The sequence below is a fragment of the Pan paniscus genome, chromosome 14, assembly GCF_029289425.2.
Source record: "Pan paniscus chromosome 14, NHGRI_mPanPan1-v2.0_pri, whole genome shotgun sequence".
In the NCBI taxonomy this organism is placed as follows: domain Eukaryota; kingdom Metazoa; phylum Chordata; class Mammalia; order Primates; family Hominidae; genus Pan; species Pan paniscus.
Genome location: NC_073263.2, coordinates 67,404,234 through 67,427,033, shown reverse-complemented (window position 1 = coordinate 67,427,033; position 22,800 = coordinate 67,404,234). Strand labels below are relative to the sequence as shown.

Below are 22,800 nucleotides of genomic sequence, written 5' to 3'. Positions count from 1 at the left end.
AGTGTACGTTAATACCTTTCCTTATCTTAATTTTCCCACCTATAAATATTAAAATAATAATAAATCTGTCTCTCAGTTATTTTTCTTGGCCATATATACTTTGGAGTCTAGTGTCCACCCCAAATGTGTAAAACAAGTACAATATCCCTTCTCTACTACATATTATAATTTTAGTCTATAAAGCAATTGTAAGTATATTTTAAATATATTTACAAATATATTTAAAATATATTTGTATTTATATACAAATGTATACATTTGTATATATATACAAATGTATACATTTGTATATATATACAAATATACAAATATATTTGTATATTTGGTTTGAGTGTGTCCGTTTCAAAATTCAGGTAATGTCAATGTGATTGCATTAAGTAGTGAGATGTTGAGCGGTAATTAGACCAGGAGGGCTTCTCCCTCTTGAATGTGTCGAAGGCCCTTATTAGAGAGGCTACAGGCCACCTTCAGTTAGCTTACCATTCTGTCTTCCTGGGAAGCAGATAGCAGCCCTTACCAGACAACAGAACCTGCCAGCACCTTGATCTTGGACTTTTCAGCCTTCACTCTATGAAAAATACATTTCTGCTCTTTATGAATTACCCAGTCTCAGGTGTTCTATTACAGTGGCAAAAACAGACTCAAACAGCACCTAAATAGTATTTAGGTTCTTTTGTGTTCAATTATCTTGGTACTTTGACAAGAGAGAGTAATTATTGTATCAGAAAAATAGCCTTTTTCAACTTCAATATTTAGCCGATAGAAGTCCCCAACTTTATACAGCAGGTACTCAATAACATTATTACATTCAATGTCATTTTGTTATAATATTGATGAGGAAATAATTAATTCTTGGCTGAGGCTACTGTCTGAATAGAGTGCATATTCTCCCCATGTCTACCTGGGTTTTTCCAGGTACTCCAGTTTCCTCTTACATCCCAAGGTATACACATTGGGTGAATTTGTGTGTCTAGATTGTCCCATCTCAGTGTCTGTAGGTGTATGTGTGAGTGCACCCCAAGATGAGTCAGTATCTTGTCCAGAGCTGGTGCCTGCCATGTACCCCAAGCTGCCTAGATGGGCTTAGGTGACCCTCAACCCTGAACTGGAGTAATTGGGTAAGTAATTATTATACTTGTTTTTATTAATCTTTCTTAAATGTATGTATACCTTACATTTGTTTCAATGTTTAATATTAAAAGTGTTTTGGGTCATTTTTTAGGGTTTGATGATATTTTTGTGACCCAAATATGACATGAGAACTTAACTCTGATATATACCAATTGGCTTATGGTAAAATAGATTTTATTATAGTTTTCAAGAATCTATCAACAATGTTAAGTGAGGAATTACTGTATTTATAATTTTAATTTGGGGAAATTCATTGTGTTAAATAATGAAACATCATTCATAAATTTAGGCCAATTTTGCCTATTAGTTTGATATTTACAAAAAAGTATATAAAAGTATAAATATTATGCACAAAATGCTCCATTACTTATCTTATTTGCATCTGAAATATTAAGATATTTCAGAAATATGAAGCTCCAAAACATTAGTTACTCCAATGAGGGAGATGAGGAAGAACCCTGAACAGGCTTTTTTTTTTTTTTTTTGCTTTCAAGTTTATTTTTTAAATGAAACACAAATAAACATTTGAAACACAGAAAAAAAAAAGAGACAGAAAAAAGAAAATGAGGCAATATAGAGAAAAAGGAAAGGAAAGAAATAAATAGAAATAAAAAATAAGAAGACAGTGGAAGAAAGAAGAGGGAGAAGAGGTAGGGAAGGAAGAAAATTATGAGGGATTATAATAAAAATTATATTTCAATAGTGTCTAAGTTTATATGTGCCTCACTACTAAATAGAAACTCTAGAGAGTCATAGGAAACCCATTGGCTTAGAGGTAGATGTACTTCTTTTTTTATTACCGAATTTTCTAATTTTCTTAATCAGCATGTAATTGTGCATAAAGCCATTCTGGTATTTTGAAGAGCTTTATATAAGTATTTCTATTTTTTCCAGATTCTAAAATTTTACAAAAGCCTAGATTTTGCCACTTTTAAAACACTCAACACATTGTAAATTAATGCACCATTTTCTTGTTAAAATCAGCCTTGCATAAAATGATCTGTAGCTGAACAGGAGCAATAGCAAAGGTGTGAACTACTTCAAGGAAGTGCTAACTTCAGAGCCCAAATGAGAACATTTAAATGCTAAAATTTTTAGCAACAGCAAACAGATGTTTCTGCAAAATATCTTTTTTTTTTTCCTGTTTTCCAAACTCCTTTTTCTCCATACATTTACTTTTTCATTCTTCAAGCTTGGACTTTTCTGCCACTTTACCAATTTTCAGTGCCCATTCATCCTTGAAATGTTTCATTTTAACTTCTCCATCTCTCTTCCTCTGCAGTAATTGCAATGTAAGTTGGATGTATGGTTCTGCTCTAAAAAATGAATTCAGTATTAGTGACATGTACCAGGCTGATGGCACTGCAAACTGAAGGCCATTGTTTTAATCACAGCAACTCACACATCAAACAACACATATCACAGTTGCCTGAACAACTATTCTCAATTCTCAATGATTAACCCTTTGGCATAAAATATAGTGTTAATTTTTAAAATGACTGCATGATATAGGTATATGCTTGACAATACATATTGTATTGATGATGACAATCAAATAGTCATTAGACACTATTGAATTTGAATGGCTCACAAAGGCAGAAGTCTACCTATTAATTGTAAATTCCAATTAAATTTGTGATTGCACAGAAATTAACTCTCAAAAAGAGCACAAACACGTGTCAAAGACAACTTAGATGATTCTAATATCATCATTAGCAAATTATATACTCTATAGCAAACATAAAGTTCTACTAATGTATCTCTTTAAATATAAATGGAAATAAAATTATCCTTTCTCATCCATAAGTGATTATTTGTATCGACAATTTGCCAACTCCAGGATAGTTTTGCTATTGTCTAAAATACCACCTCATCCCCACAAACGTCAACTGATGGTGGTTTCATGAAGTTAATAGAACTAAAATGGGCCTAAGTCTCAGGATGCCTGGATTTAAGTAAGGCACATCTTCTAAGTGAACTAAGTGTATGAACTTGTACAAATTTCTAAAGTTTTCTGGGCATTACTTCAGCCAACTGGAATGGTAAGGGAGGTGGAGCTTGCAGTGAGCTGAGATCGCGCCACTGCACTCCAGCCTGGGCGACAGAGCAAGACTCCGTCTCAAAACAAAAACAAAACAAAACAAAACAAAAAAAGAGTGGTAAATAATCACAAAGATGCCATGCTGTCCTAATATTCTCTGACTAAAATGGCCATGGACTTTGGTGTCTGTAGCAAAATCCCTATGGATAATTAGAGAAATCTTGATAGTCTGTCTCAATGTATCTTTAAAAGAATATGACCCTTTGTGAGTAGTTAGAATGAGGAACTTTCTCTGTGTTGTCATTTGATATAGCCCTGAACTGAGTCTCTTTCTAAATTATGATCACATCACAAAACTTCACCCCACCATTAGAGTTTACTTTGTACTTTAATGTGTTTTGCATATCAAGATTCTCCTTAGAAAGTAAATTACCTTAGGACATATCATACTTTATGTCTGCCATTAGCGAATATAGGAATGCAGATTGGTTTATAATCAAAACTTGCAAGATAGAACATAATATATACATAGGGCTAGAGCCTTGCCTTTAAGGAAGGGAAGGGGATCAAAGAAGGAAAGAACAATACCTAGCTGCTAACTCAAGTGTTTGGTGGACTAAATAGATTACATTTATCAAGGATTAATGTGGTTATGAGATAATTTGAATTTTAATTATGTGAGGTAAACAATGACTGAAGGGAGATTTAATTTGAAGGGAAACAATAGTAGAGAATGGAGCTTGATATCATTAAATATTAGAATAACTATCATGAGATTGAGAGATTAATATCTAAGGATTATAATCGATACAAATGGGTAGAAATTACAGGAGGGAATTACAATGAAATGTTGGCATAAACTTCTTTATAGTTATTTGAAGACAGACTAGTGTTTATAAAGATAGCAGTGTCTTCATTCTTAGAAATTTTTTATAAAGTTTGAAAAGTCATTGTCAGAATTTTTTGTGGACAAGGTGCTTGCCTGAAATGAGCATTTGGATTAATATTCCATAAAAATAGTTTTTAACCTGGATCAAACTAATCATAACCCTTATTGGAGTATGATGTGGTAATTATAATTTAACATACTTTTACCTTTAATTTATAGTATTTTTTGCTAAACCATAACTCATAAATGAATTCCCAGCTTACCTATATGAAATATTGACTTTACCTTTATAGAAAGTTAAATTTAGTACAACCTTTGTCAGGAAAGGAATGTTCCTATTATAAATAAATATGAACTCCACTTGAATTATAGCAATTAATTATTTTAACAAACATGAGGGTGTACTATCATTGTTATTTTACAGATGAGAAAATATAGCATCAGAATTGAAATAACTTATCCAAGACTACACATTTAGAAAACAGTTGTAGCCCAGTCTTTTATAACTTTAGAATCTTTGTCTGAAAATTCTTACCATTTCTTTCCTTATGTCAAATATGCATGGTGTTTCTTGAGCAAACTTTTAAGCAAAGATCTTTAAAAATAGAAGAGACAACAAGCTATCTAAAAGATTCAGTTACTTTTTTATATAAAAACACTGGGGTGGATAAATTATCCCTGAAATTTCTTTCTGCCTTTATGATGGTGAGATAAACTGAAAAAAAAATTAAATACAATGAAGAAATTTGCACACTGTTATTCGATGAAAAGGTTCTTGCAGTAACTTGTTATAGAAGTCTGTGAAAAGCAGAATTGATTTTTATCAGACTGATATTGCTCAGAGGAAATAGTCACTGCTTAACACAGAAGAATGAGCTAAATTGCCTCTAAGCTGCCTTCATCTATATGAATATAGAAGCCAAATTTTAACTACTTTTCCTGGAAAAGATACATATGATGAACATTAAAATAAAATACACATGGTCTTTTCAGAAATTTAACAATTTTCTTCAAGCCAGCAACTCTGCCAATTTGCTAAGAAACAAGAATTTTAAGAAATGTTAAGTTCTAAATACAAGGCTATGAGAAAAAGTCTAGCATTACCATACATATCTCAAGATGGTTTTGGATTGAGTATTTTAATTTTTTGAAATAGCCAACAGCTTGTTGGGAGATAACCTAAATTAAGAGTTGCTGCCATGAGAATAATTGCATTTTCCCACTCATTGACATTGTCTAACATTAAATCTGCATTCATTATGGACCAGTGAGATATGCGGTTTTAGTTATTTTTTTCTGATTGTAGAAAAATAGCAGAAACTATTAAATGTAGACAGAAAAATTATACCCTCAATGGAATGAAGCACTAATAAATCACAGAGTAACAGTGTAGGCCTAGTTTTATCCACTTTTCAAATTTTTTGTTCTTTCACTAGTAGCTATTTCATATAAACCTTATGCTGTAATCACATTCAATAGAGTTTGGGGGACTATTGGATTAACTCAAGCTGTCTTTTCCAAAAAGTAAAACATAAAAATGCAGTGTCCATGGTCTTTAATAATTATGTGGTCAGATTCCACAAGTTAGGCCACTGAATTTCTCTTTCAATTTTCTTTGGTTTTCCTTTATATTATTGGAGAAAGTTTATATTGGCTTATAAATATGATTTGCAGGCACTGCAAAGCTCTTCAGTTTATTAAGGCTTTCTGGTAAATGCTCATGACTGACACTGGAAACCCATCATGTTGCTTCTTTCTGCTGCCTGAGTTCATGGAGATGTTCTGAGAGCATGGCATATACTTTCTGAACATTCCTAAGTGAAAGCTACCTAAGCACCCTGAAGAAATACTTCCAAAATATTTTCTTTGTATGCTCTTCTTTCCTCCATTACTTTGTTTTGCATCTTAGAAATAGAACCAGTAAGTTGAAGCAGGAGAAAAAAATTGGAGATAACAATTTATATCACTCCTCTTCAAACTATGTAATGTGAATATTTAATATTTCCAGAATTCCTTAAAGTTAGAAAAAAATTAACTGGACAATCATATTATTGAAAAATCAGATAACTTCTTCCATCCTGCTTTAGTCACATTCAATAATAACTGAATACCTTCTTTTTCAAAATCTACAGTTTCAGCTGAGATATTAAGTCATTTAGGGGGTCAAGGCTGCAGTGAGCCGTGATCATGCCACTGTACTCCAACCAGGTCAACAGAGGAAGACCCTGTCTCAAAAAAATGAATAAAATATAAAAATAAATAAATAAATATAAACAACGTTTTAATATATAATACATATTTGAATGTACCTTAGTGGTTTTTCTTAGAATAAATATCAAATGATAATGCACAGTCTATAAATACATGACTGAATGCAGATAATGATAGTAATATCTTGATGGAGAAGAAATCACATTTTCTTTAAGCTTAACGTTTAAAAAACACAATTGTCCATCTAAAATTTAGAGAAAATAGAAACACTAGCTAAATGTATACCATTAGAAGCTAAAGTCACTCTTTGGCTACTTAAAACAATGTCATAGATTCCAATAGCTGGACACATGTCAACAGAGACAAGGAACAGTTGATAATAGATGAGTCTTTCTATCCAGTTGTTTAGCGTGTTAGATGAGAGCCACTCCATTGTAGGATATCATCTCTTGTTTATGTCATTCCTTCCTTCCTTTCTCCCTCAGTGCCTTTTCCCTTCCTTCTTTCCTTCCTTCCTTTCCTTCTTCATTGATGATAGCTATTTTATTACTAGGCCTTATACTAAGATGCAAGATACAGTGGCAAATGCAATAGTTGTGACTCTGTTCTTCACAGAATTTAGAGTCTAAAGTGGGAGGCAGACAGCTATCAAATTTGCATACAAAAAACTCTACAATTTTGTACATTGTAAATTATATAATATTATGGTAAGTACGACAGAGCCAATGGCCAAATATTTTGAAATAGATTAATAGTAATAGCAAATACAGTAACAGCATTAGATAGGGTAAAGAAGGCTTCTCTAAGAAAGTAGTACTTAAATTGATACTTGAATAATGATGAATAGACATCCATAAAAAAGAATGTGGGTATGGGGGAGAATGATTCACGCAAGAGGACAACATAAACAAACAGAATCAAATACTCCAATAAGTGAAAGATGAGCAGTGTGGATAGATAGTTGTAAGAAGAAGAGTGAATTGACTTGAAGTTGCAGAAATAGGCATAGGCAACATATCACGCAAGTCTTGCAATCTAAATTAAAGCATTTGAATTCTAGTCTAAGTGCAATGGAGAACAACTGAAATGCTAGGAAAAGGAGTTATAAGATCTATTTTATATTCATTTTAAATATCAATAAGTTTTGTACGGAAAGTGAGCAAGAATGAAAGGGAGAGACTAATTAGTGGCCTATTCAACTCATCCAGGTTGGTATCGGTGGCCAGGACTAGTAAAGCAGAGAGGAAACTGTGAAGAATGCAAGATCCATTTTAGAGGCACTTTGGCAGGATTAGTGATAAATGATATGGGTGTTTTTTTAAGAAGAAAGAGTAAATTCTTCAGTATGTAGCTTGTGTAACTCAGCAAAGCCATTCACTAAAATGAGGATGCCTGGTTGGGAGAGAGGCAAGTTGAACAGGGAAAATTAAAAATTTATTGTTGAGTATGTCAAATTTTAACATAGTTTTTTTGTTTCTTGGATTGTCTATACATTAAAAGGGAGACTTACATTGATGATATGCATTTAATTGGAATGCAGTCTTGGGAAGGAAATGTTACTCTGTAACAGCTTTCTTGGGCTGCCATAATAAATTACTATAAACTAGGGGACTCTAAAGAAACAGAAATTTGTTCCCTCCCATCTTTGGAGGCTACATGTCCAAATTCAAGGAATTGGCAAGGCCGTGCTTCCTCTGAAGCCTCAAGTAGAAAGTCTTTCTTCCAGCTTCTGGTAGCACTAGATGTCCCTTGGTTTGTGGCAGCTTAACTACAATTTATTCCTCCATTCTTACATGGTCTGTGTGTTTCTGTGTCTTCATGTGACATTCTGCTCTATGTGTGTGTGTCTCTTTCCTTTTCTTGTGAGGACAGCACTAATATTGGATTAAGAGCCCACCTTACTCCAGTATGACCCCATCTTAATTATTAACATCGGCAGTGACACTACAGTGATGTTTCATTTAGTGATAGGGATACATTCTTAGAAATACAGTATTAGGTGATTTTTGTCATTGTGTGAACATGTAAAGTTCAGTATACAGTAACAGCATTAGATAGGGTAGTTAAAGAAGGCTTCTCTAAGAAAGTAGCACTTAAATTGATACTTGAATAATGATGACAAGACATCCATGAAAAAGAATGATTGTGGGTATGGGGGAGAATGATTCACTCAAGAGAACAGCATAAACAAACAGAATCAAATACTCCAATATGTGAAAGATGAGCAGTGTGGATAGATGGTAGTGAGTAAGCAGAAGAGTGAATTGGCTCTTCTACAGTATAGTAGACGATAACGTCTATGTAGAGTCTACGTACATAGATGGTATAGTCTACTGCACACCTAGGCTGTATGGTATAGCCTATTGCTCCCAGGCTACAAACTTGTACAGCATGTTATTGTGCTGAATTCTGTAAGCAATTGTAACACAATGGTATTTGTGTCTCTAAACATAGGAAACATACAGTAAAAACATGGTATTATAATCTTAATGGATCACTGTTCTATATGAGATCTGTCATTGACCAAAATGTTGTTATGTGGTACACGATTTTATTTCCAAATAAGGCCACATTCTGAGGTACTGAGAGTCAGGGCTTCAACATTCTTTTCTGTGAGACACAATTCAACTCATAATAGAGCCACCTATCAAGAGAGCACAGAGAGAAAAGAAACAAAGCTTGGAAATGCACATTTGTGGAATTTCAATATATAGATTTCTTTTGGTGGAGACACTGATAAAGGTTGTGGAGTGTTAGCTAGAAGGAAGTCAGCCTGTATTTCCACCACATTAAAATAAGAGAATGATTTAAGGTAGGAATGGTAAAGAGCTTCAAGTCTATTGCAAGGAGTAAGAGGAAGGCAGTAATAGTCCTCAGCAAGGAATGTAACTCAACATTATTCAATAAAGCAAGAAAATGTGAAGTCTCTTAAAAAGATTAACAAAAAAATTATTATTAAAAATATTGTTATGTAATTTAGGTGTTGGTGTGCTCTGGACACTCAATAATGAGTAACAGCCGATTTCTAAGATTAAAGGGATCCTCTCTGGCTAATTAGTGCTCTGTTTTCTATGTATACGTTGGAATGGGGAAAGCCTCCATCCAGCTCACTCTGGAAGGAAATAAATTTGAACTTTGATTTTACATTATGAACAAAAATAAATTCTATCATCCCTAGTGACATAAATGTAGAAAATAAAGCAAATAAAAATGTGAAAATATAATATAAAAGCTTAACTTTATAATCTAGAGATTGAGGATTAAAAAAAATACTGAAATGTTGAAAATTATATAAGAAAATATGGAAATATTTGAATATGTAAAAGGTATCCAAAATATGGCAAGAGATATAAACAGCATCAAGAGTTAAAAAATTTGCCTTAGTATTTCTAATGCTAAAACTTACAATACATAAGAATTTCTACTAAACTAATTTTACAGTGATAAAAAATGAAAGGCTTAGAGCAGGAGTGGTATAAGGCCAAGAAAACAAGACAAATATGTATATTTTAAAAGTAATATCACGTTATTTTATATAAGTAAAAGCGTGTGTGTAGTATACATGCATATATATCTATAGAAAGAGAAACAGACAATTATAGTCTATGAATAGTACTTAATTTAGGGTGATAAGAACTTAAGTTTACTTTAACATATTAATATATGCAATTTGAAAATAAAGCAGAGAAAAGCAATACATGTTTTGTTGTGAAAAACTGAGCAGATCCAGCTTTTCCAGGTATTTTGTGGGGTGTTCAGTTCACTCTATCTTGTACTAGTTTTTTTTAATCTGCTAAACATTCATGACCATTCTCTGAGCTAGGGTTTAAAAATGAAAACTATACTTGCTCTTATGAGACTTGTATTCTAATGGATAAAATAGATGGGAAAACAAATGCATTATTTTCTACTGTAATAAGCACGATAGGTCGGGTGCGGTGGCTCACGCCTGTAATCCCAGCACTTTGGGAGGCTGAGGCGGGCGGATCACCTAAGGTCAGGAGATCGAGACCATCCTGGCTAGCATGGTGAAACCCCCTCTCTACTAAAAATACAGAAAATTAGCCAGGCGTGGTGGCAGGCGCTTGTAGTCCCAGCAACTTGGAGGTTGAGGCAGGAGAATGGCGTGAACCCGGGAGGCAGAGCTTGCAGTGAGCCGAGATTGTGCCACTGCTCTGCAGCCTGGGTGACAGAGAGAAACTCCATCTCAAAAAAATAAATAAATAAATAAATAAAAACACCATAATGTGAATCAAGAACTTTACAGATAAAGATTTTTTTATAACTCTCTTTTCTATCTTTTGTCAACTCACACACATTTTGGTCCTAGACAATTTTTATTTCTAAACTGCAAATCTTGTCTTAAAGTTAATAAAACAGGGAAATGTACAGGATATTTAAAGCTTGGATTAATAAATGAAAGCAGTAATAAGAATCAACTTTCATAAACATGTGAATAAAACATGGAGATCACAAAAAGGTATGTATTTTAATTAATATATGCATTTTTCACTGTATTAAAAATGTAACTCCATGTTTCTCATGGTAGTGCATAAATATGGCTCAATTTAGTAATGATAAGATGTAACTCATTATAAGACAGGTCAATGCAATGTTCTATGGAGCCCAAGTTACAGTGTATGTCATTTATGTGCCTTGTTTGGGAGAGGAATAGCTCAAATTAGTTCCATAAGCAAATTGGGTAATTTCTCTAGCTCTCCAAAACTACCAAACGAAGAACGATATTCTACAGCATTGCTTTCTCTGTATTATATGCAATGAAATAAGCAGAAAATTAATAAAAGACCATGACAAATATGGTTTCACATTTATTCAGTATAGTTCTACAATATTCCACAAGAAGATCTATGGAACTGAGGAAGTGGAAAATATTCTCCCATCACGTTCTTGCACTCTCTACATAAAGCTGGTTTGAAGGAGGAATTGCTCAGTAAATAGTTTCTACAGAAGCAGTTTAACCAGTTTCCTAGGGAGCATAGTTGCTTAGGAAACTCAGATATACTATGGCACAGAGGCTGTGACAAGACACCTGCTGGTGTACACAGTTTCAAGCTGCCATTTTTACCCATTTCTTCTGTCTCTCCTGGCTGTGCTCTCATATGGCAGAAGCGCAAAGTTGGGAAACCAGTGCAATTCTTGGCGCTGGGTGGTGGAAATAAAATTGCTCATCGGTTTACTATAAAGACCACCTTTGGTAGATAAATTTGTTTTTGAGAGCAGATTAGGCAACATGTTTTCTACCCTGCAAACACTTTCCATTGATCATTGGGATAATCTCTGAGGAATCAGCATAATTATATTCTTTGGAAGCCCTGGCACATTAAGAAATGGTAATTGAATTTCATGAGAGCCATTTTCAAATCTCTGCTCATTTGAGAAAATAAAATCAAGGGCGTAAGTATATAAGGTATACGATAAACCTCAGGCTAGTCAACTAAAAAAGAATCATGTGTTTCCTTTGAAATATGTAAGTCATAAATATAAAATATATGTCAGGGTACCCCTTTGAGATATTTCAGCCAACAAATAATTCTAGTGTTAAGTAACTTTTTATTTTTATATAAAATAAAAGTTGCCTAAGCATTAAGTTTTATATGTTTTTATCCTTCTATCTATATAAATAAATGGGCTTTATAATGGCTTTTGTAGATTGGCACCTCATTTTCAGTTGATATCCTTTTAAAATGTGGAATAATGATGGTAATGTGAGAACGTGTGCTGGAAACGTGACTTGTGATCTCTGACACCAGGCTGCCACATTTAGCAGCTGTTCAGTAGACATGAGGAACTAAGCAACAGAACACAAGCCATTGGACTGAGGACCCCTAGATGACACAGCGTTATAAAAAGAGACAAAAAAATAAACTTTTCAATTAACCAAGGGGAATCCCTTAGGTCTGAGGCTCAGCGTTATCCATGGCTTCTGCATTCTGTCTGTGAAGCTTTTAGAGACAGGCAATCACAACTTTGTCTGGCAAATGTTCTATGGTAGCAGATTATAGTAAAATTAGTGATATTTTAGCAGTCAACAATCTCAGATATTGAGAGAGTAGAAGAGAGAGGAAGAGTGGCCTAAAAACTGAGTTCACATTACTACAGAGTTAAAGTGGAGTTTAAATAGTTTTACTTAATGTTTAAATTTCCAATTAATTTTGTGTGCTTTGAAAGTTAATGGAATCCTGAGACCCTATTGTTACCACACTACTTGATTAGGATCCCATCAAACTTCTGATTTGCGTCTTCTTTTTATGTCAAGGTTTCCCTGCACATAAAACACTCGTGGGCATTTCCATCTTTCTAAAAAAAAAAAAAAAAAAAAAAAAAAAGCAAAGTTCTTACAGTGGCCTACATGGCCCTCGGCAATCTGGCCTCTCTTTCCCACCTCCCCTTTGCACCCTGCCCTGGCCTCTGCACTCTTTCCTTGTGTGCTCTGCATGTTCCTGCCTCAGATCCTTTGCCTTTTTATTCTTTCTGTCTTGAAAACTCATCCCCAAATAGTTGATGGTTCACTTCCTCAGTTCCTTCAGGATGCTGTTGAAATGTCATCTTCTTAAGAATGCCTTTTTTTATTCCCTTGTTTAGATGCCAGTCCTCAGCCCTTTTTTTATCCCTTTTATCTCCCTTTACCTTTCTAATCATTTTCTTCTTAGCATGCATCGTTACATGACATACACGCTTATTATTTTGTTCAATTTACCAAACAGAATATAAGTTGCAAGAAGTCAGAGGCTCATTATCTTATTCACTGCTGTACTCTAAACATCCAGAAAACTTCCTGGAACCTAGCAGATGATCAAAATATTAGTGGTTTGGATGAATGAAGAGATCTCTATAAGTAACAAGCAGGATATTGTTCATAATCCTCTGGAGGTACCTCAGATAACCTACTTACTTTCTCAGATTTTCTTGCTGTCTCTTTTCATGAAAGAGAGCAGAGAACCGACTTCAAAGTATTCCTCAGTAACAGATATTCGTCTTTCAAGTGACCCCCCCATTGTATTAAAAAGGACAGTTTATCGATCCTTCTTGAGTACTTTAAAATTAAACATATGCAACTCTTTGTCTTATTAATTGACATTGAGGCCGTAAGGGAAAAAAGTGCTGAAAATAACCAAAGCATGCTAATCTATGTGTAATAGTCTATGCTATGGGACACGGTCTGCTTTGGTTGTTTGCTACTTTTAAAAATCAGTTGTTAGAAACAAATATATTACTGTTGTAATGATTTAAACAATACTAAATATGAGGTGGGGGGCAGAGGATAAAGTTTCTTGTCTTAGCTTGAATTTCCTCAAACATAGACTTGAGATGAGGCATTGTGTGCAAATAGTTTGAGAAGGGATGCCAGGGTGCAGGAGGGAAGAACTAGGGAGAGTGAGGCAGGGAGGAAGGAAACAACAATACCAACGTGCATTTTTTAGTTTATTGTTATGAGCAACAGATGCTTCTAGGAAGCATATAGGATGCTTTTCAAGATTGTCCAATCCAATAATTTATCCATTAGCTTTCACTTCAATTGATCAAAAATTGCTTCTTCAGAGTGTTTATTCCTGTCTTTTTGAGTTGCACTTTCTGTGGGCCCTTCCTGCTTTGTACTTGGCGGAAATCATGGGGGAGGGATGGAGGATGGACAGCTGGGATATTAGTAACAAAGGGATGAAAAGCGCACCCTGAACTCAATCCATATGCACCCTCCATTAAATCTTCTCAGTTACTTAGTCTTCATGGTCTCTACAAATGACGTAATATGCAGCGGTCAGCGAAATAAGCTACAGAAGCTACAATCATCTTTACTCCAACTAGCCCCCAGGTTGTTAGTGACATTTTTCAACTCACATTTCTACCACCAATTCTAGATATGCCAGCCCTTCAAGCAGCATTTCATCTGGTCTTCGTTGCTTGCCGGATGGAGTGATCCAGATCTTGATCTCTGAGAAGTCCAAGCCCTTGAGATCCTTAACCCTAACTTCAATTGCTCCAGCTGTTTTTTCCCTATGATGCTAGGCATGGAAGACCACCAGAGGCCCAAGAGGATGTTCCGATGTCAACACATACTCCCTGCCACCATTATGTAATAGAGAACCCTGTTCTACTGTGTTCCCTACTACAAATGTTCTCACCTCTCATGCCTCAGAAACCAAGACATCTAATCCATCAGAGCCTAAGATTTCAGAGGAAGGAAGCATAAATTCCTCACAAGTGACTGGCAGTGGTGGTGAGAAAGGCCATTCTTCTTTCATCAATGAACTTGTATGTTCTACCATTCGATTCAAATTTCATATTTCAAGAAATCATTTCAATGCATACACTGTATTCTTGCAGACAACACTGCAACCCTGAGGAGTGTTGGACATGGTACCATAGTTGAGTCTTTAATAAGACGTCCCATTATACCATTAGCCTGGTAATTCTGGATAATATGACCTGGGATAGAATCAGTGGATCTCATAATCATGTTCTCATTGTCACCCTGTCTTTTATATAAAATGGATCTTTTAAACTGAAATGTTGTCACATGTTATAAATCTTAGATGTTGGTGTTGTCAGTAAAACTATAGGCAGAGAAGGAAAATCAGTAATAAAGTAAGAGCTAATTCTGTTTTGGATGAAATGCTTCCCTCCAGGATACAAGGACTGGAAATAATTACCTTCTCATGAGCGACTGAATTAGTCTCCTTGGAGCCATTAGCACCATTTCACGGGCTCAGCATTGATATCTGTTTTGTAAACTTCAGACTTTCAAACATGAGTGGAAGATAGATCTTGTTTTCCAAAAAGAAGCTTAAACCACTGGACCCATGCATAGCTTTTCTTTCTACTGTCACACTTACTGTATTCATGGCTTCTTCCACAAACACTGGTAGTCAAGAACATAAGATGGCTGATGCCCACTTAATGGGCCATCCTGTCTATATGGTGTTTTGTGTGTGTGTGTTTTTTTAGATGAAATCTTGCTCTTGTTCCCCAGGATGGAGTGCAATGGTGTGATCTCGGCTCACTGCAACCTCCGCCTCCCGAGTTCAAGTGATTCTCCTGCCTCAGCCTCCCTCCCAAGTAGCTGGAATTACAGGTGCTTGCCACCACACCTGGCTAATTTTTGTATTTTTAGTAGAGACGGGGTTTCACCATGTTGGCCAGGCTGGTCTCATACTCCTGACCTCAGGTGATCCGCCCACCTCAGTCTCCCAAAGTGCTGTGATTACAGGCATGAGCCACCACGCCCTGCCAGTCTATATGGTTTTTGAATGTGTCCTGTGTGATGTATAAACTGTAGTGGTCATTAACCTGAGGCACAAAAATCTTTTTTTTTTTTTTTGAGATGGAGTCTTGCTCTAATGCCTAGGCTGGTGTGCAGTGGCGCAATCTCGGCTCACTGCAACCTCTGCCTCCTAGGTTCGAGCAATTCTCCTGCATCAGCCTCCCATATAGCTGTGAATACAGGCATGTGCCACCACATCTGGCTAATTTTTGTGTTTTTAGTAGAGACAGGGTCTTGCCATGTTGGCCAGGCTTATCTTGAACTTGTGACCTCAGGTGATCCGCCCCCCCTTGGCCTCCCAATGTGTTAGGATTACAGGCATAAGCCACTGCTTCCAGACTTGAGGCACAAAAATCTTAACCAGCATAAATCTGAGTACCGCTCCTCCAGGCCTCTTTGATTGTAAATTCCTCATCTCATTCCTTTCAAGGCCCTCACCAATTGGCTAGACAATTGAGTGACCAAGTTACTCCTCCAAGGTCTGCTCACAATGAGGATTCCCCTTGACACCAGCCTTTAGTGTCACTTCTTGTTGTGTGTTGAATTGTGTCTCCCCAAATTATTAGCTTGGTGCAAAAGTTATTGCAGTTTTTTCAATTACTTTCAATGAGGAAAACCACAATTACTTTTGCACCAACCTATATATGTTGAAGTTGTAACTCTTGGGACCTGTGAATGTGACCCTAATCCAGTAACTGGTGTCTTTATAAAAGAAAGGAAAGAAAGGGTTGGATATGGAGACACACACAGGTATAACGCCATGTGACAACAGAGGCAGAGATTGGAGCAATGTAGCTGTAAGACAAGACATGCCAAGGATTTCTGACAGCCTCCAGAGGCCAGGATGAGGCAAAGAACACTTGTTTTCTACAGATTTCAGAGGGAGAATGGCCCTGCTGACTACTTGATTTCAGAGATCTGGCTTCCAGAACAGTGAGAAAATAAATTTCTGCTGTTTCAAACCACCCAGACTATGGTACATTTTTACAAGAGCCCTAGCAAACAAATAAACTCCTCATTGTTCTGTCTTGACGTGGTTTTACATTTTCAGCTTGTATTAATTTATCAGGCCAACCCATTTGTGAACTAAGCTTCTGTCAGCCATAAGGCCAGAGATATGAGCTGAGAAAGAGACTTTGTTCAACAATACTGGGCTACCTGCTTATGTAACTTACTTGTGCCCTCTAGATGTTCTCTGGCCAGTTCCAGAAAGTATCATTTTAATTGCACAATGGATTACCTCTATGGCCACCTTACCTTATGATTTGGTAATGTTATAATACCAAGATAATGATGGGGATAGTCAAGTCATTGCCCAATATCTGGTGTTGGGCAGGGTTGCAGCCAATAGTCTGATTACATAGTCACTTGCTTTTTCGTGATCAGGAATTTATTCACACAGCAGGAACTATTTTAAACACAAAGAATAATTATCTGTGACTGAAGACACGGCCTTGCTACAGTACACTGGCATGAGTTGCAACCTCAAATTGGAGCTTTCCAGAGACCTTATATAGCTTCTCTGTCTAATATAGATACCTTTAGCATCATTGCAAATACTGAGTCATGCAACCAAACTCAGGGCATCTTGTACAATATCTTAAAACTGTTTGCAAAGCCTTCTCTGCTTCTTGAGCTAAATTTTACTGAAGAGGATTTTTTTAAATCCTTTAAAGTCAAGAATTTATTCTTTTTCTAGAGCTCCATTCCTCTATATAGAAAACGGACCTATGAAAAGCTTCATTCATTGGGCAGTTTGGATTTTCAGGGTCAAGTTTCTTTCTCCCATTTTTCTAATTTTGCTGGCATGTGGGTCTATTCAAGTCAGGGCCTTCTTTGTAGATTACGCTATCTGTAGCCATTAGTTGTCTGATCACAGGTGTCCCAAAATACTGCTGAGAGATAGGGGACATTTTGCTGATTAGGAGTCCCATTCAACTTTTGATCATAACTCAGGAGCTCTGGTCAGACTTTTTCTGAATTTGTTGTTATACAGAGTATGTAAAAGCTATTAATGAAGTGGTACCTTAATTCATTCTCTGTAAATATTCCTTTTGAGTAAATCTCCACCCAGAGAAAGATGTTCTTACATCTATGTACATAAACACCATAAAATCCCAAGAAAAGTGAAACTTTATCTTTAACAATGGAGTTCTATCTTCTCTTTCAAGATAAGTAAATGTCTAAAGTACTCTAAAGAGATGTATATGGTTTCCTGCAACAACTAGTTTTTTATCATGTAAATATATATATCATGTATAATCTGTATGTATATATATCATATATAGTCATATATACTCTGTATATGTATATGAGGCAAATATTACATATTTGGTATCATTTCTCAGAAGAAAACCTTGAGGACTTTTTTTATAATTAGTTTTGAATTTGTAGTATATTAAATGCATTCATTTTGGCGACATGTTTTCCAAAAATTTCGGAAGTAATGATGAATAATTAAGTTCATATATGTATATGTTGGCATAGTTCCACTCTGAAAGGCAAATATGTATGACATAGAGGTTATATATATAAATGTACATATATATGTATATATGTATACATTGTATACAAATATATATTTGTATACAATGTATACATATATTTGTATACATATATTTATATGTATATGTGTAAAAATAAATATATATTTATATTTATAATCCTTCATTAATCTACTAATTTACCATTTAATGTCCCAGGGGTATTAGTTTAAATTCTCTAGCCCTAAGCAAATTTGCAGAAAAGGCTTCATTTCCTTTTATTAAGAAAAAGCATTTTTTTAAATTCCCATTTAATTCTTAGTCTTTTCATTCATATCTGCCCCAGCACAGTGCAACCCTCATGTCATACGTGCTTGCTGTTCAGAGTGGAATTATGCCAACAAACACTTATATGGACTTAAAGTTTCATCATTATTTCAGAGATTTTTGGGAAACATGCCCCCAAAATGAATGCATTTGGTATAATACAAAGTCAAAACTAATTATGAAAAAATTTTTCCTCAAGGTTTTTTTCTGAGAAATGATACCAAAAAATGCAATATTTGCTTCTAATCTATTTCTGCATATCACATTAAAATGCAAAACAAATATGTCTGTCATTTGTTAGTAAGAATCCCATGTTTTCTTCTAGAGTATGTAGGCAGTAGTTGGGCAAGGTGTGATGTTTCTAGAGTTTAAAAATAATGTTGCAAAAATTTCATGATGTAAGCTTTTAGGTTGAAAAAAGTATGAGCCTTCAATTTGGTTTTTAAATCATAATGAAGTATAGTTTCTTTTTGAATACTTTTCTCCATAATTTTCTATATAAATTGTATGTATTTTAGCATTTTGGTTTTAGGTCACTTTCTTCATGTTTATTTTTCATCTCTTTTTATCTTTATTGCTGTCACCAGAAAATGTATTTCAAGTAGAGGGAAGGGTGTGGGGTACTTTTTGCCTTCAAATTCTCACCTTTGTCTTCCTTTCTCTCTCCCTTTACTTCCACCCCCCTTCATTTCTCTATTTAATTCTCTTAAAACACTATTTTTTATTGATTTTCATTTTTGTGCTATCTAGGCACCACTCAAAGACCAAAAGCTTTCTCAACCAAACTCAACATCTTTTTCTTACCACATCAAATATTTTTTAAACCAAATTCCTCTTTGCTCATTAATTTAAAAATAGAACATTAGTTTGTCTTTATCCTAAGGATGCACGACACCTACACATACTACTTGCTTTACTTATAGCTATATATTTTGAATGTAATAAAATATGCTTTTACATGTTTCTGATTCTCAGTTCCAGAGATCCAACTCATTTACATCCAAGAGTTCCATTAAGATCTTTAGAACAGTTTACTTGGTATATTCCAAGGAAATTGCTATAACCACATGTTCATCTACACACACAGGTACACTGCTAATATATGTAACTACAAATGTGCATTTTCTAGCTTGCTATTACTAACTTGACTGTAATAGGCAAGATTCTCTAATGGCCTCCCAAATTTTCATCCCTGGGCATCTTGTATAGTCCCCCTTCCCTTGAGTATGGACTTAACTGATGGATGAGATATCTCTCACTTTATAAAGCTACTAATTAATTGATTTTGAGTTAATCAAAAGGAAAATAATCTTGGATGGGGTCAACATAGCCAGGTAAGACTTTAAAAAAAGGTGAGACATTAGAGAGATGCTTCCCTGCTGCCTTTGAATACACAGCCTCCATGAGTTCTGCAGCTGTGAGGAGCTGAATTCTTTTAACAGTCAGAAAACTGGAAGAGGACCCTGAGCCTCGGATAAGCCCCCAATCCTGGCTGAAACCTTGATGCAGCTGTTTGGGAAACAAAGTAGAGAATACCACAAAGCCTTGCAAAAACTTCCGACGTACAGAACTTTGAGATGCGAAAGGATGTTGTTTTAAGCCGCTCAATTTGGGGCAATTTGTTATACATCAATGAAAAATGAGCACACTGAACTGTGGAAGGAAGAAGCTCACAGATATATATGACTATATTTTTTCAACATTCTAACTAAATTGATTTCCATTAAAAAAAGCAATTATTAAAATATTAATCGCAGTTAAAGTATTAATAGTAATAGCAGTTGTAATATATGGAACGCATTAGTTTTTTATATATGTTGCCTCATATAATTGCTACAAAAACTCTATGAGGGAGGCATTAGACATCTAAATCTATAAGCCGTACAGGGAGGCTTAGGGAATTTAGGCGTCTTATTAAAAGTGGCAAAGCTAGTGTGTGGCGTGCTGACTGGGAGGTGTGTGGAAAATCCCTCAGACAGACAAAACCCTTTTCTGTGGTTTCCAAGTCCATACTATTTCCACTTGAGTACATTACTTTTCATTATTTATAGGAAATTACATACAAGTTGTCCTCGCTTGCACTGAGTTGCTAAGATCAATAAAGTAGTTACCTATAATGAAAGACCTTAAAATTGAGTAGAGGAAGCAGATATGAATTCAATAATATTTTCCAAGGTCTAAAATGAAGTAAATGCTATATTTTGGGGTTATATGCTGGTGGGATTAGAAACTACTTAGAGAAGCCATGGCAACTGAGTTAAGCCTTAAATACTCTGAATGATATTTCAGGTAGGAAAAATTCGAGCAGCGATCATTTGGGTGAAGAAATGAAATGCTGCATTAGAAATGATGAATGTACAGAATATGTTCACAGAATGTTCAGTAGACAGGAGCAGAGGGGAGTCAAAGATAGAAATGAGCTTTATTTCCTCAATGCTTGCTTCCTGCATTGTTTACATGTTCTCTGCATTTGCCTTGCTGTCTGTTTTTCTCTTTCAATCTTCTTGCTCATTATTCTAACTGTCTTTTTGCATAGTAATCTGAAAATTTTTGAAACTTGTGTCAGCATAGCATTTTAGAAAGTGCCTAAGTGAAATCTTTATTTTAAGATCCAGTTGCACACATACATTTTTTACTTTACTGTCAGACTCATAGCTGATGCTCAACACATATGTCATTTATTTTCCTTTCGTCTTTGATATGTAAAGGTAGTTTCTGAGTGTTTATTCTTGATTCTTAGTGGTACAAGGCATACTTCTAGGTATAAGAAAAAAGAAATAAACAAGTTTGGCAAGGATACTGATCTTGTGTGGAAATGAGAAATGTACGTGGCCATTTCTCTGATCCACCAAACATATAGACTAGAAGGAGCTGTCTCTGGTCAGAAAGATCTTTTGTTTAATTAAGTAAAGCTTTTAATAGAAGGAAAATATTATAGGAAAACCCTACTTCTGTCTAAGAAAAAAATTATTTCTAATATTATATAAGAAATATAGTATTTCTAATAATATAATGTATTATTTCAAATATGTAATAAGAGAAAGCTAAAGATAAAATGTTACAGAAGTCCCTATTAATACATTATAGAAAGAAAAGCTTCCTAAAATAAATATATGATCATAGACAAGCAGAGGAAATTTATCGAATTCATTTTCCTGTTGTATTCATATTATCAATAACAAATAAACTAGAGGTGAACTGAAAGGCACCTATGAAATTTTCCAAAATTATTGTCCAGAGATTCGTATAATTCAAACACTTTATATGGAGGAGGTGTCATTTTTGCACAGAGTTTAATATTACAAACTCAGTCATGTATCCTTTTTATGTTTTTTTTTCTTTTTTATCCTTAGTAGAAAAAAAAATGAAAGAGTAAAATGCCCCTCACAAGACAGTTAATCACTTCACTTGTGGGAAAAGTCAGAGTACTACACATCTTGTGGCAACTGAGAAGAATGCAGGATAGGCTATTTTTGTGCTCACTAGAGAAATATAAATCTTTTGAAATTTTCCCACTTATCATTTCTTGTATTCTATCTATTTGGTATATTAAATTCATATATAATAAACTTAAAAACCACTCATTTTACATGAAACTAATTATGCTCTGTAAAGACCCAGAGGACAGATTCACCCTGACAGAGTACTTTCTATACCATTTACTTGTAGCTTGCCCATAGAGTGCAGTGTCTCAGCTGGAATCACATGTGCAGCTAGGGACTGACACTAACTCACCAGCCGTTATTTCTTAGGTTGATGTTTATTTAATCCTTTTTCAAGATGTATGAAAAATGCTTCTCAGTTTTATGCGGATTAAAGGAAGCATAGATTTAAAAATGATAATTTATATACCCTCAGAATAATAACTGATTTCACAGTTCATTAATTCAATTGATGAACAACAATAAAAGAGAAATGCTGCAAAAGACAAATGTGTGAAAGGCGGGAGAGAGAGTATATAATTTTACTCACTCAATATTCAAAAGAAATACATGATTAAATGCACCTTAAATAAAATGGCAAATTCACTGTAGAAAATAATTAACATTAATTAAGATTCCATTTAAAAAACTTACTTCAGATATGAAATTGAATAGGTAGTTTTTTGGAAGGATGGAATTCTAATATAATTTCAGATGTAAATTTTGTTGTTGAAAATAAAATCTGTTTTATGTAATCAGTTACACAGAGTTTGTTTTCCTTCTGTGTTTGTCTTTGATAGTTTCAGAAAAGAAAAATGACATATGAACTATATGCTTTTGGATTTTATAATCAGAATGACAGCATTTAGTCAAAATGCTTAAATGTTTATTTCTCTATGTGTCCCCTTCAGTGAAATTTTTAAAAATCTAGTTTATATTAATGGAGGATTTGGCACATTTTTCAAAAACTGTTGTCCAAATAAAACATTTTTCATTATATATATGTATAAATATAT

General features: G+C 34.7%; 1 long non-coding RNA gene across 1 annotated transcript; it reads right to left on the bottom strand.

Annotated features, from left to right (window-relative positions):
* Positions 1-1,364: 1,364 nt before the first annotated feature.
* On the bottom strand, positions 1,365-14,327 carry LOC130540748 (uncharacterized). Its single transcript, XR_008954739.2, has 3 exons — positions 14,130-14,327; positions 4,597-4,656; positions 1,365-2,447 (listed from the first exon to the last, which is right to left on the bottom strand). It is a non-coding gene; the product is annotated as an uncharacterized LOC130540748 (long non-coding RNA).
* Between the last annotated feature and the right edge of the window lie 8,473 nt (positions 14,328-22,800).